We start from the raw sequence: 14,576 nt of genomic DNA, 5'->3' as shown, positions 1-14,576 counted from the left end.
TTGGTCCGTTGCGTCGGGCGTTGATAGTTGACTCATGTCCCTGTTCCGAATTTTCGAACGTCCTTGCGTACAATTTAATATCTTGTACTTTGCGTTTTGTAACTTGTACTCTTGTCATTTTTAGACGTTTTTCATCAATAAATTGAACCTTTTGAATTGTATCTTGAACATTTGAGCTTTTTGGACGTTTGTGTCTTCAAATCTTCGTTTTCGCCTTTTGTCTTCGCACTTATTTATTTAAACAATTACAATGAAAATATAATACAATTACATATTAAAACCTATTATTTAGGAGGGATATTGCTATAAAATATATGTTCCTTTTTAGCCTTATCAGTTATAAAACGTATGTGCAACGCCAACGAAGACTAAATCCTAATATGCAAGATGTAGTTAAAAAAGAAATTATTAAACTGCTAGACGCAGGTCTAATTTATCCAATTTTTGATAGTCCATGGGTAAGCCCAGTTCAATGCGTGCCTAAGAAGGGTGGCATGACTGTCATTACAAATGAGAAAAATGAGCTTATTCCTACTAGGACTGTAACAGGATGGCGTGTATGTATTGATTATAGAAAATTAAATGACGCCATCAGAAAATATCACTTACCCTTACCTTTCATTGATCAAATGTTGGAAATATTAGCCGGAAATAGTTACTATTGTTTTCTAGATGGATTTTCCGGATATTTTCAAATTCCAATAGCACCCGAAGATCAAGAGAAAACCACATTCACGTGCCCTTATGGTACTTTTGCTTACAAACGCATGCCATTTGGACTTTGCAACGCCCCTACAACCTTTCAAAGGTGTATGATGGCGATTTTTCATGACATGATAGAAGAATGCATGGAAGTTTTCATGGATGACTTTTCAGTCTTCGGTGATACATTTGAATCATGTCTAGTTAATCTGGAACGAATGCTTATTAGATGCGAACAATCAAATCTAGTACTTAATTGGGAGAAATGCCATTTTATGGTTAAAGAAGGCATCGTTCTTGGTCATAAAATTTCAAAAGAAGGAATTGAAGTGGATAGAGCTAAAGTAGATGTAATTGCTAAACTTCCATATCCCACCAATGTTAGAGGAGTTAGGAGTTTTCTAGGGCATGCCGGTTTTTACCGACGTTTCATAAAAGATTTTTCTAAAATTGCCACTCCTATGAATAAACTCCTAGAAAAGGATGCTCCATTCATCTTTTCAGATGAGTGTATCAAATCTTTTAGTATTCTTAAAGAGAAACTCACTAATGCGCCGATCATGATAACACCAAATTGGAATCTACCATTTGAACTAATGTGCGATGCAAGTGATTTTGCAATGGGAGCCGTTTTAGGACAAAGGATTGAAAAACGATTTCAACCTATATATTATGCTAGTAAGACGTTACAAGGAGCACAAACGAACAATACAACTACTGAAAAAGAACTCCTTGCTATTGTCATTGCTTTTGACAAATTTCGATCATATCTCGTTCTAGCAAAAATGGTGGTTTATACCGACCATTCTGCTCTTAGATACCTATTTTCAAAACAAGATGCTAAACCAAGATTAATCCGTTGGATCTTACTCTTACAAGAGTTTGATATTGAAATCCGAGATAAAAGAGGAGCAGAAAATCTAGCCGCTGATCATCTTTCTCATCTTGAAAATCCTGAATTAGAAGTTCTAAATGAATCAGCCATACAAGACAACTTTCCTGATGAATATCTATTGAAGATAGATTATAAAGAAATTCCATGGTTTGCAGACTATGCAAACTACTTAGTTTGTGGATTCCTTGAAAAAGGATTATCGTACCAAAGACGAAAGAAATTCTTCAGTGATATAAAACACTATTTTTGGGAACATCCACATCTGTTTAAAAGTTGTCCCGATGGAATAATACGCCGATGTGTATTTGGAGATGAAGCTAGTAAAATTTTAAACCATTATCGCACAGGACCAACAGGAGGGCATTATGGGCCTCAACTAACAGCAAGAAAAGTTTATGATGCTGGATTCTATTGGCCTACAATTTACAAAGACGCACACCTTCTTTGCAAATCCTGTGATGCTTGTCAAAGGGCCGGAAAAATAAGTCAACGTGATGAAATGCCACAAAATGTCATCCAAGTATGTGAAGTATTTGACATTTGGGGTATTGAATTTATGGGTCCATTTCCAAAATCTCATAATAATCTATATATACTCGTAGCCATTGATTATGTATCTAAATGGGCGGAAGCACAAGCTCTCCCAACTAATGATGCACGAGTTGTAGTCAACTTTTTAAAACGTCTTTTTGCAAGGTTTGGAACACCGAAAGCTTTAATAAGTGATCGGGGTACTCATTTCTGTAATAATCAACTTGAGAAAGTTCTTAAAAGATATGGAGTAACTCATAAAATCTCTACCGCATATCATCCACAAACAAGTGGACAAGTTGAAAATACCAACCGAGCTTTAAAATGTATTCTAGAGAAAACCGTAGGATCAAATCCGAAGGAATGGTCCATTAAATTGGAGGATGCACTCTGGGCTTTTAGAACAGCCTACAAAACTCCAATTGGAACCACACCTTTTAGACTTGTTTATGGAAAAGCATGTCATCTTCCAGTAGAAATTGAACACAAAGCATTTTGGGCTTTGAAGATATGTAATCTTGATTTACATGAAGCCGGACGTCTACGATTAAGTCAACTAAACGAATTAGAAGAATTAAGACATGAAGCATACGAAAATTCGTTAATCTATAAAGAAAGAACGAAGAAATGGCATGATAAAAGAATCAGAAGTTCAAAAGAATTTAAAGAAGGAGACAGAGTTCTTCTTTTCAATTCACGATTCAAGCTATTTCCTGGAAAATTGAAATCAAGATGGTCTGGACCATTCATAGTCAAAAGAGTTTTCCCATACGGAACAATAGAATTAATAAATTCAAATGGGATTGAATTTAAAGTTAATGGTCATAGAGTTAAACACTACATAGATAGTCCGATGGAAGTCGACAACGAAGTTAATCACAATTTCGACACCACAGCTAACTAAGTGTGGGGAGAATCAAGTCTTTAAAGGATAATATGTATTTCTGTTAGAGTTAGATTGTCTGTTTTCGTGTAGTTCTCGAAAATGGAACCCGAATGGTCTTTCCCTAGCAGACCCTAAATAACTAGTCTTCTCCCCCCATTCTGAATTTTTATTTTTTTTAGGAAATGAAGACTGCCTGTGAACTAAACCATTGTCTAATGCTACACGCTTTGATCACTAAACGTAATAATGACACACTTCCGAGTGAAATAGTATCAGTAATCAGAGAAAGATTGGACGGAGTTAGAAAAGAATCCAGATGCGAAGATAATAAGTTACAATTTGGTAAAGGAAAATCAAAATTCGCAGCGAAAAGAAGAGCACGACACCTAGAAAGATGTCACAAATGTGGAAAATGGTCACATGGAGGTAAATGTTCAAATAATCAAACCTATTCAAATACCGAATTTGTTACTTTATGCAGAGACGGACCGTTTATATGTTTAGAAGAAAAGACACTGAATGCTCGAGGTTACGCCTATGTAGCCATGGAAAACCAATTAAACCGACTATCTTATGAATGGGATAGATCATATAACTAAGAATACTATCTCATAGGTAAGTCTGTACAGTTTTTATTTTATTTTTTTTATTTTTAACCTTTTGATAATAAACGCTAATTTGTTCGCTATAAAGTATTAAATTGGTATTGAATAAAATTAGGTTTGGCGACCGAAATTATTGATATCATTCAAAAATTTATTACATCACTGCGAAATTTAACGTTTATTCTTAAGGTATAAATATCTTTAATCAATCAACCCAAAATATTTCAAAAATTCGTCATGAGTTAAATTAGGTCTTGGAACCGAAATTACTTTATCGAAAAGAGGGGCGCACATTTTTGATAATATTTGATTGATTAAAGTGGGATAAAAAGCCAAAAAGATTTTTAATTTTATTTTTACCATGTTTTTAAAATTAATATATAAATCTTAAATTAATATTGTAAACTTTGTAAAATCAATATATTTAAAATTGTAAATATTTGAAAATTTTATATAAGTTTGGTGTGAATTTATAATATGAATTTTTAAATTAAGTTTGGTGTGAATTTTTAACTTTTAAAATATGAATTTTTAATTTTATGCATTTCAAATTTTAAGTTTGGTGTGAATTTTTAATATTAATTTTGAATTTTATATTTAAATTGTGTGAATTTAAAAACAAAAATTTACTTTATCTCATTAAGTGAAAAATATGATTTTTAAAATTCGTCGTAAGTTGAAGACTAGGTCTTTAAACCGAAATTGCTTTACCCGAGGGAGGGACGAGAACTTTTATTATCATTATTTTTAATCTTATTGAATTAAAGTATGCCAAAAACATTTAAAAAACCCAAAAATCTTAGCTTTTAAAACAATTGCTACAAAAAGACAAATTTTAAAATTTTGTCGAAGGACGGACTAGGACATCGATCCGAAACGACCTCGTCCTAAATAACAAGGGAAACAAAATTTTAAAATTAATTACTTAATTGCTTTAATTAGTATAAGATATATAAAAAAAAATACAAACTCCGCGAGTCGCGGAGTTTGAAAGGGAAAAACACCGCGACTCGCGGAGTTCTAAAAATATTGAAAAAAAAATAAAAGGGGCAGAACTGATCAGTCCCCAACCCACACCACACATACAGCGAAAATATTGCGGGAAAAAACCCGAAAAACACCCCCAAAATCACAATTTTTAACCGTTAATCATCAAATCTTTTACTAAAATCATGTTGAGAAGGATGCTATCAAGGAATTACTCAAGAAAAACGGTAAATTTCTACACCTAAACACCATTTAATCCGAAAATTAGTGTTCTTGAGCAATTTTTTCCCCAATTTGATTTTGATTCTTTTTAGTGTAATTATGCTTAAAATTGTTTATGCATTATGATTGTATAACCTAGATTGATGCTATTTAACAAGATTAGAAGCCTTAAACTTCAAATTTTGAGTAATCTAGGGTTTGTGTTCTTGAGCAAATTTGGGGCTTTTTGATATAAACAGGTTATGGCCGATTTTTGTCATGAATTGTTGCTAAATTAAGTAGTGTAACATGTTTAGGTAGTTAAATGATCCAAACTTTGAGCCTAAACATAATTTTGAGAATTAAAGTAGACTTTTTCAAGTCTAAAAATTCATGAACTTGATTTTTGAGAGATAATGCCATTTGAAATTTGTTTAATTGCTAGTAATGATTATTTTGACATGTTATTTGAGTTGAATGCTTATGAACTTGGCGAACATTTTCGTATATGCTTATTTGAAAAAGTGTAGATTTGATGAAAATATGAAAATGAGCTTAAGTTTGATATAAATTGATTATGTCATTATAATTATTTTGATTGATGATTTTGCTGACACTAATGCATATTTGGATGCACAAAAATTGTGTTTGATGTGTTTTGCAGACTGAAAGGGGTGAATCTTCATCCCAAGCTCACAATGCTCCTGCTGAGAATGCGGAACAACAGGAGGTGGATAGCTACTACAAGCAAGATATACCTCATCCAGTCATGACATTTTCTGATATGCACTTGGAAGATTTGCACCCGAACCTGAGATTTGACAGACTTTGGATAGATTATCCAAAATACCAAAGGGGTTTGCATACTCTTCATTCTAAAGTTGTTGAGGTACCTAGGGTCATAGAATGGGGACCATTAGAAGCTGTAGAATTGGCCGGGCCAATTAGGGAATTACTTACACAGAGGTATGGTAATTCTAATTTTAACGACTGGGTACGTTTATTCACCATGCGTAGACCTGTATATAAAGTATGGTGTGAAGAATTGTTGTGTAGTATAGAATTAAATGATCGGGTAGCTAGTTTAACCGATCGATCTTTTATTAGATTTTTGTTAGGAGGTTCGATGCGCCATATGTCTTTACTAGACATGGCTCAGGCTTTACGTATATATACGCCTGAGGAGTTAGCATCTACCGATTGTAGAGGGTTGATACTAAATGGTAGAAAGATAGATGAAAATTTTGATACACATGGTGTATGGAGTCAAATGACAAGCCATCACCGATTCAAAGGGGGAAATTACTCTTATTTGGATATAGATAGAGCTGAATTAAGAGTGATTCATAGGTTTTTAGCTAATTCGATTACACAAAGAGGTAAGAACAAGGAAAAGGTAAATGAACAGGATTTGTTTTACCATATATGTATTCGAGACCCACAAAGCGCTGTAAGTATACCTTATTGTGTGGGTTATTATTTATCAGCTATGGTTAGGGGGATGAGACCGCATAGCATAATAGGAGGTGGTATTTTTATTACTTTGATTGCTGAATATCTCGGTGTGGATATAAGTCGGGGGGGATTATTAGTCGAAGAACCAGAACCCTGCGATACAATAGGTTTAAATGTATACCATGGTGCGAAAGTTTTGAAGAGGCGAAATAACGCCGCAGTACAATACCATGGTAGACATCCACAGGTTGAGAGAAACCAACAGCAATGTAATGTAGGAGGGGGAAATGAAATGCAAGAAATGCAAAGGTTTATAGCTTCACAGGAGTACGAAAATGCTAGACAGAGAGCATTTGAAGATTGGCAAGTTCATCAAAACCAAATCATAGCTCATTGCCAACATATAGGTAGAAACTATATTCCTACTCCAAAACCCATATTCCCTCCCTGGTCTATAGAGATGCAACCACCGTATCCTACGTATAACCCTGCCGAAGCATTTTATAGCACCTATGGTTATGCATGGAACCCCTATTGGTACCAGTATCATCCCTAGTCTACTTAGTTTTATTTATTTTGTAATTTGTAATGTTGATACGTTTAATACTTATGTTAATATTGTAATAGTTTTTATAATTTTCTAACTTTTATTCTTAGATTTTAATAATTTTTGAATGTGGGGTAATATACCAAACTTCAAAAATATGTATATATGTTTGCAGTTTATCTTATGTACACAACAGGGTGAAACAACGCATTTTCAAAGACTGGCATTAAGTTCAGCAAAAGCAACTAATTTTGACGACAAGATGCAAAATATATGTGAAATAACAACAAGACGGAATGAACAAATGATGTGCACCATTTATCATTCATCAAACAAACGCCAATATGTTTGGAAACTTTGGTAAAATTTAATCATCTTCACACAAATCACCCTCAATAATTTAAATTGTTACTGATTTCTTGCAAATGAGGGCATTGCAAGATCTTAAGTGTAGGAAGGGGTTAAATTCTTTCTGATTTTAAAATTTTTATCTTAAACACTGGGTTACCATTAAAAATACTAGTAAAGCAGTAGTTGTATTAGAATCTAGTGCTCTCTGATAATAAAGAACAGCCCTAGTCTTATATACTGACTACCCAATTCTAGTAAAATTTTTCAAAATTTTCAATTAAATGAACTCAAAATCATGTTTATACATATTTATGAACGATAAAACTAGGTTTTAACACCGAAATTATTGTCACCTCAGAAAGGACATAAATTGAGAAACAAACCAAAATGTTAAAATTCATTTAAAATGGAATAGAGGACGATAAAAAGGAAAATAAAAGCCAAGTGTGGGAAAATTTACCAAGTTATCTTAAACATATGTCACATATATCTGTAACAAATAACTGAAAATACTTTTGCTTTGGACTAAACTAAACTGTTTTACCCGATGAAAGAAAAGAAGAGATGGATCTACACGATGAATCAATTCCATCATTAAAAGGAAGTAAAGTCTTCCGAAAAAGACACGCGCTTCTTGATTTAGGTCAAGAAGTTGTCGTCCAGACCAGCTGTAGGTTGACGAAAAATCTAGAAAAGCCATCAGCAAAATCAGCAGGAAATCCACGGACCTCAGCATTAAACAGGGTCGCCAAGTGGTCAGATTTATCCTAACCATGAGAAGGATTTATCTCGTAAAATGGGGGGCACCATGCAAATTAGCTGGATAAGACTAATGAATCAGATCCCCAGAAAGGATAATCTCCTTAAAAGATCAAAAATCAGCTTTTAAGCCTGATATTACTCAATCCTTGAGATTGACCTTAAAGATTGAGAATTACAAACTCATGGAATTCAATGATATCTAAACTCGAACTTGAACGAGAAAAATATTTTGATCAAAATTACAAACCGAATTGTTTTCTGAAAACCCTATTTTCAATGCGTTCATTACCATTGAACGTAAAATCCTAGGAATTCACCTGGAATTCATTAGGTCACCTGAACCAAATCGGGTGTCAACCGTAAGAACGGTGGTTGCATAGTGGTCAAAGACAGGACCTTGTGCCAGACCGAAAAATCATAAGGGTGAGCTTTACTATTGCTCCTACCAAGGATAGTAATTGCGTCCGACACGTTATAGACCATAATTAAAAGCATGTCAGGGGACATTGCCTTAACAGTTGCTTGTTCAACGCTTTCCTTTACAACCGGACGGTAATTTACCGAAAGGTAATATACGGGACAAGTAAACTGGACGTGTTGCTTTCCAAATACAAGGTTAGCAAGTGGGTGACACAAAACCATAAGTGTTGAGCTAAAATTTTCAAATCTGAAACCCACCAAACCCACAAAAATATTTTGCAAACACCGGTGAAGGGTTATTCCGGAAAACTTATCTAGGGTAAAAACTAGATTTAATTTTCAAAAGATCAAATGTTTTCATAAAGATCCAATTTCCTTAATGGATCTAAATTTTTATAGTCATGTGGGACTGTAAACCATATCGTTACTACCATTGTTTATACAAATCACTGATGTACAAAGTGTGAAGAATAAAGAAGTGATTCTAGTATTTCAAGACGATATTGCTTGAGGACAAGCAACGCTCAAGTGTGGGAATATTTGATAATGCTAAAAACGAACATATATTTCATAGCATTATTCCTCAAGAAAGACAAGCTTTTAGTTGCAATTGTTCTATTTAAAAGTGATATTCGTTTAAATAATAAAAGGTGAAGACAAAAGACAGATTCGACGAATTGAAGACGTAAACGACCAAAAAGCTCAAAAGTACAAAATACAATCAAAGAGGTTCCAATTATTGATAAGAAACGTCTCGAAATTACATAAGTACAAGATTCAAAACGCAAAGTACAAGATATTAAATTGTACGCAAGCACGTTCGAAAATCTGGAACCGGGACCAGAGTCAACTCTCAACGCTCGACGCAACGGACTAAAAATTACAAGTCAACTATGCACATAAATATAATATAATATTTAAATAATTCTTATAATTATTTATATATTATATAAATAATAAAAATCCGTCGGCAAGAAAGACTCCAAAGTTTGTGAGCTGTAATTTCAAACTCCGCGACTCGCGGAGTTTGAAGGCAAAAATTTCCGCGAGTCGCGGAGTATCCCTGAACTCAATTCCCTATAAAGCCAACCGAATTCTGATCATTTTTTACACTCATATATCCATCTCTCTATCTATATCGTAAATATTTATATTTATATTTTAATTTTAATTTTAATTTTAATCCTAATAATAAGGGTATGTTAGCGAATGTTGTAAGGGTGTAAGTCGAAATTCTGTCCGTGTAACGCTACGCTATTTTTAATCATTGTAAGTTATGTTCAACCTTTTTAATTTAATGTCTCGTAGCTAAGTTATTATTATGCTTATTTAATCTGAAGTAATCATGATGTTGGGCTAATTACTAAAATTGGGTAATTGGGCTTTGTACCATAATTGGGGTTTGGACAAAAGAACGACACTTGTGGAAATTAGACTATGGGCTATTAATGGGCTTTATATTTGTTTAACTAAATGATAGTTTGTTAATGTTAATATAAAGATTTACAATTGGGCGTCCCTATAAATTACCATATACACTCGATCGGACACGATGGGCGGGGTATTTATATGTACGAATAATCGTTCATTTAACCGGACATGGGAATGGATTAATAGCCACTAGAATAATTAAAATAGGGGTGAAATTATGTACAAGGACACTTGGTATAATTGATAACAAAATATTAAAACCTTGGGTTACACTCAGTCGACATCCTGGTGTAATTATTAAACAAAGTATTAAAATCTTGTTACAGTTTAAGTCCCCAATTAGTTGGAATATTTAACTTCGGGTATAAGGATAATTTGACGAGGACACTCGCACTTTATATTTATGACTGATGGACTGTTATGGACAAAAACCAGACGGACATATTAAATAATCCAGGACAAAGGACAATTAACCCATGGGCATAAAACTAAAATCAACACGTCAAACATCATGATTACGGAAGTTTAAATAAGCATAATTCTTTTATTTCATATTTAATTTCCTTTATTTTATATTTAATTGCACTTCTAATTATCGCATTTTTATTGTTATTGTATTTAATTGCACTTTTAATTATCGTACTTTTTAATTATCGCAAGTTTATTTTATCGCACTTTTATTATTCGCAATTTCATTATCGTTATTTACTTTACGCTTTAATTTAAGTCTTGTATTTATTTTTAATATTTTACATTTGGTTTTAACTGCGACTAAAGTTTTAAAATCGACAAACCGGTCATTAAACGGTAAAAAAACCCCCTTTATAATAATAATATTACTTATATATATATATATATATATATATATATATATATATATATATATATATATATATATATATATATATATATATATATATATATATATATTTTGTATTTTTATAAAAGTAAACTAATATAGCGTTAAGCTTTGTTTAAAGATTTTCCCTGTGGAACGAACCGGACTTACTAAAAACTACACTACTGTACCATTAGGTACACTGCCTATAAGTGTTGTAGAAAGGTTTAAGTATATCCATTCTATAAATAAATAAATATCTTGTGTAAAAATGTATCGTATTTAATAGTATTTCCTGCTAAAATTAATAGCTATTTTATATACACCTCGCATAACCATCAGAATGCCTTATTTATTAACTAGAATTATCTTCACAACTACTTTGTATCAAAGTTTTATGTGCTATATTTCATGCTATATGTAAAATAGCGGTATTGTAAGTTTGCAAGTTATTGTATAAAGGTTTGAATATGATATATATTTTTTTGTGATTAGTTTTTCATATAAAATTGTAGTAGTTGAAATGGTATGTTAGCTACTAAGTATGAACTTAACGGGTAGGTACTACTCGAATTAAAGAGTATAAAACGCTAATATGAAGAAAGAGCTTTTATAAATAAGTTCATATTACGCTACGAAATACTATTGACTACTCTTGATATTCTATATGATTAACTCATTTCATTTGACTATTTTTGAAGTAAATGGCACCGACTACTCGACAAACCTTGAATATGAGCGAAGAGGAATTTCGTGCCTTTCTTGCTTCAAACATAGCTGCAGTACAGGCCGCGCTACATACCAACAATAACTCTGAATCTAGCAATACAGCTAACGGCGCAAGAAATTGTGTAGGATGCTCCTACAAGGAATTCACTACCTGCAAACCTTCAGAATTTGATGGGACCGAAGGACCAATCGGATTGAAACGGTGGACCGAGAAAGTTGAATCGGTCTTTGCCATAAGTAAGTACGCTGAAGGAGATAAAGTGAAGTACGCTACGCATACCTTCACAGGTATTGCGTTAACATGGTGGAATACCTATCTAGAGCAAGTGGGACAAGATGCTGCTTACGCGCTACCGTGGTTAGCATTCAAGCACTTGATGAACGAGAAGTACCGTCCTAGAACCGAGGTCAATAAGCTCAAGTCAGAACTTAGAGGGTTAGGAATACAGGGATTCGATATTACTTCGTACGAAAGACGATTCACAGAATTGTGCCTATTGTGTCCGAGAGCGTTCGAAGATGAGGAAGAGAAGATCGACGCGTTTGTGAAAGGGTTACCGGAGAGAATCCAAGAAGATGTAAGTTCACACGACCCTGCCTCCATACAAAAGGCATGTAGAATGGCTCACAAACTAGTGAACCAGATTGAGGGAAGAATTAAAGAACAGTCGGCCGAAGAGGCCAACGTGAAGCTAGTCAAAAGAAAGTGGGAGGAAAACGGTGATAATAGTCACCAAAACAACAACAACTATCCCAACAATCGCAACATCAATCACAACTACAACAAACGGCAAAACAACAACAACAACAACAACAACAACAACAACAACACCACCACCATTTACAATAATCATTCCAACAACAATAACAACCGCAACAACAACAACAATCAGAAGCATCTATGCCAAAGGTGTGAAAAGTATCACTCGGGGTTTTGCACCAAATTTTGCAACAAGTGTAAAAGAAATGGTCATATCGAGGCGAAGTGTGAGGTCTATGGACCAGGGGTTAATAGAACGAAAGGAACAAATGGTGTCAGAACGAGTAATGGCGGAGCAAGTAGTGTCGGAGCAAGTTATGCCAATGTAGTTTGTTATAAATGTGGAAAACCGGGCCACATTATTAGAAATTGCCCGAACCAGGAGAACACAAATGGACAAGGCCGCGGAAGAGTTTTCAATATTAATGCGACAGAGGCACAGGAAGACCCGGAGCTTGTTACGGGTACGTTTCTTATTGACAATAAATCTGCTTACGTTTTATTTGATTCGGGTGCGGATAGAAGCTATATAGTAGAGATTTTTGTGCTAAATTAAGTTATCCATTGACGCCTTTGGATAGTAAATTTTTACTCGAATTAGCAAATGGTAAATTAATTTCAGCAGATAATATATGTCGGAATCGAGAAATTAAACTGGTTAGCGAAATATTTAAGATTGACTTGATACCAGTAGAGTTAGGGAGTTTTGATGTGATAATCGGTATGGACTGGTTGAAAGAAGTGAAAGCAGAGATCGTTTGTTACAAAAATGCAATTCGCATTATACGAGAAAAAGGAAAACCCTTAATGGTGTACGGAGAAAAGGGCAACACGAAGCTACATCTTATTAGTAATTTGAAGGCACAAAAACTAATAAGAAAAGGTTGCTATGCTATTCTAGCACACGTCGAGAAAGTGCAAACTGAAGAAAAGAGCATCAATGATGTTCCCGTCACAAAAGAATTTCCCGATGTATTTTCGAAAGAATTACCGGGATTACCCCCACATCGATCCGTTGAATTTCAAATAGATCTTGTACCAGGAGCTGCACCAATAGCTCGTGCTCCTTACAGACTCGCACCCAGTGAGATGAAAGAACTGCAAAGCCAATTACAAGAACTTTTAGAGCGTGGTTTCATTCGACCAAGCACATCACCGTGGGGAGCTCCTGTTTTGTTTGTCAAGAAGAAAGATGGTACATTCAGGTTGTGTATCGACTACAGAGAGTTGAACAAACTTACCATCAAGAACCGCTACCCACTACCGTGAATCGACGACTTATTTGATCAACTACAAGGCTCGTCTATTTATTCAAAGATTGACTTACATTCCGGGTATCATCAAATGCGGGTGAAAGAAGATGATATTCCAAAGACTGCTTTCAGAACATGTTACGGTCATTACGAGTTTATGGTCATGCCGTTTGGTTTAACTAATGCACCAACTGTGTTCATGGACCTTATGAACTGAGTGTGTGGACCATACCTTGACAAGTTTGTCATTGTTTTCAATGATGACATACTTATTTACTCAAAGAATGACCAAGAACACGGTGAACATTTGAGAAAGGTGTTAGAAGTATTGAGGAAGGAAGAATTGTACGCTAAGTTTTCAAAGTGTGCATTTTGGTTGGAAAATGTTCAATTCCTCAGTCACATAGTGAACAAAGAAGGTATTAAGGTGGATCCGGCAAAGATAGAAACTGTTGAAAAGTGGGAAACCCCGAAAACTCTGAAACACATACGCCAGTTTTTAGGACTAGCTGGTTACTACAGAAGGTTCATCCAAGACTTTTCCAGAATAGCAAAACCCTTGACTGCATTAACGCATAAAGGGAAGAAATTTGAATGGAAGGATGAACAAGAAAAAGCGTTTCAGTTATTGAAGAAAAAGCTAACTACGGCACCTATATTGTCATTGCCTGAAGGGAATGATGATTTTGTGATTTATTGTGATGCATCAAAGCAAGGTCTTGGTTGTGTATTAATGCAACGAACGAAGGTGATTGCTTATGCGTCTAGACAAGTGAAGATTCACGAACAAAATTATACGACGCATGATTTGGAATTAGGCGCGGTTGTTTTTGCATTAAAGACTAGGAGGCACTACTTATATGGGGTCAAAAGTATTATATATACCGACTACAAAAGTCTTCAACACATATTTAATCAGAAACAACTGAATATGAGGCAGCGTAGGTGGATTGAATTGTTGAATGATTACGACTTTGAGATTCGTTACCACCCGGGGAAGGCAAATGTGGTAACCGATGCCTTGAGCAGGAAGGACAGAGAACCCATTCGAGTAAAATCTATGAATATAATGATTCACAATAACCTTACTACTCAAATAAAGGAGGCGCAACAAGGAGTTTTAAAAGAGGGAAATTTAAAGGATGAAATACCCAAAGGATCGGAGAAGCATCTTAATATTCGGGAATACGGAACCCGGTATAGGGCTGAAAGGATTTTGGTAC

This window comes from Rutidosis leptorrhynchoides, chromosome 3, assembly GCF_046630445.1.
Source record: "Rutidosis leptorrhynchoides isolate AG116_Rl617_1_P2 chromosome 3, CSIRO_AGI_Rlap_v1, whole genome shotgun sequence".
Lineage (NCBI taxonomy): Eukaryota > Viridiplantae > Streptophyta > Magnoliopsida > Asterales > Asteraceae > Rutidosis > Rutidosis leptorrhynchoides.
The sequence above is the reverse complement of the archived record's forward strand: the minus strand, read 5'-3'. Positions refer to the sequence as shown.